Source organism: Bos indicus x Bos taurus, chromosome 18, assembly GCF_003369695.1.
Source record: "Bos indicus x Bos taurus breed Angus x Brahman F1 hybrid chromosome 18, Bos_hybrid_MaternalHap_v2.0, whole genome shotgun sequence".
Lineage (NCBI taxonomy): Eukaryota > Metazoa > Chordata > Mammalia > Artiodactyla > Bovidae > Bos > Bos indicus x Bos taurus.
The window spans coordinates 41,964,662-41,966,472 of record NC_040093.1 but is presented as its reverse complement, the minus strand read 5'-3'; the positions used below and the strand labels follow the sequence as shown (position 1 = coordinate 41,966,472).

General features: G+C 48.6%; 1 non-coding gene across 1 annotated transcript; it reads left to right on the top strand.

The window, feature by feature from the left end:
- Positions 1–282: 282 nt before the first annotated feature.
- TRNAF-GAA lies at positions 283–355 on the top strand. The gene has a single exon. It is a non-coding gene; the product is annotated as a tRNA-Phe (tRNA).
- The last annotated feature ends 1,456 nt before the right edge of the window (positions 356–1,811 follow it).

Below are 1,811 nucleotides of genomic sequence, written 5' to 3'. Positions count from 1 at the left end.
CAAAGGCCAATTCCTTTTCTCTCCTAAATTAATGGAAAAGAAGCTTATATTGCTTAAGTTAGAGCTTATGCTTCTACTTTAAAAAAACATCATATTTTAAAAAACATAATCTTCGCAGGACTTCCCCCACAGTCCAGTGGCAAAGACTCTATACTCCCAATGCAGGGGGCCTGGGTTTGATCCCTGGTTGGGGAATTAGAGCCCACAACTAAGAAATTCCCAACTAGATTCTGCAACCAAGAGATCCCATGTGCTGCAGCTAAGACCCAGAGTAGCCAAATGGCTGAAATAGCTCAATTGGGAGAGCATTAGTCTGAAGATCTAAAGGTCCCTGGTTCAATCCCAGGTTTTGGCAACTGTTTCTGACCCTTTGGGCTTCCCTGGTAGCTCAGCTGGTAAAGAATCCGCCTGCAATGCAGGAGACCCCGGTTTGATTCCTGGGTTGGGAAGATCCTCTGGCGAAGGCTACCCGCTCCAGTATCCTTGGGCTTCCCTGGTGGCTCAGCTGGTAAAGAATCTGCCTGCAATGCAGGAGACCTGGGTTCGATCCCTAGGTGGGAAAGATCCCCTGGAGAAGGGTAACAGCTACCCACTCCAGTATTCTGGCCTGGAGAATTCCACAGTCTGTATAGTCCATGGGGTCACAAAGAGTCGGACACAACTGAGTGGCTTTCACTTTCTTTTTTTTAAAAAAAAGACAAGACCATTGATTCCTGTGCCCATGCTTTTTTTTTTAAAGGTCATCTTTGAGATTAATATGGGAACCTCTCCAACTCAATAGCTGGATTTTGAAGAAGAGATTTCTCCTGTCCCACACACTAAAAGTCACATTTTATTGACAGGGTGAGGTTTGGGGATGTACTTATGAACAACCAGGCTCTGTGTTCAGCCCTGTTCACAGACCCATCCAGAGAGCAGGCCTATCCCTGGGTGTTTCAGGGGCAAGCAGCCTGCTTGTCCCACTCTGAAGGCAGAGAGAAGCCCCCAGATGGGTTGCCAGGAGGACTGGGCAGATTAGGCGGTTTTGTAAGGAACTGGAGAGAGCAGGTCTGTTTACTCTTTCAGTATTTCTTTACATTTTTTTCAGGATCAGAAAGTGACCCCAGACTGTTCTTTTGGTGTATGATTTAGACTCGTTGTTACAACCACCCTTTGCCCCTGCTGTCATCCTCCTCCTGCCTGGGAAGAAGGAAGGCCCCAATTCCCTTTCCTCACCGCACCCCACCCCATTCTCTTCCAGTAACTCTAGAACCTCCTGACCAGGCCTCTGCCAGCCACTCTGCACAAAGGGCCGGACAGACCTTTTCATGAACACAGATTGTGCTGCTCACCCTAAAGAGCCCTCAGGGACTTTCTCACTGCATTGAGTAAATGCCATCCTCCTCTGGGTGGCCAAGAGGCAGCTGAAAATCAGGCCATCTCCCACCTCCTCTTCCTTCCCCTTGCCCTTGGCCACACTCCTGGGAGGCACTGCCTGCCTCGTTGCTCCAGTCCTCCAACCCACAAGGTGCTGTCTCTATCTGAGTCACCCCTCCCTGATCCCTGCCACCCTGGGTCTCTCTCACCGTTTGGTCTCTCAACTGGAGAGAGTTTCCCCGAGCACCCAACTAAAGGGCTCTCCCCAGACTTTCTGAGTTAACCCAGTGCTCCAGTGTTTGCAAGGCTTTGTCAATATCTGTTGATAGCTGATTTATTTGCTTGTTTATTTGTTTCTAGCCTTCCCCCTGCTTGAGTTTAAGAGACAACTCATCTGTTTTCTTTACTATAACAGTCCTGGCTCATAGAACTTCTCCTGATATGTAATAGTTGCT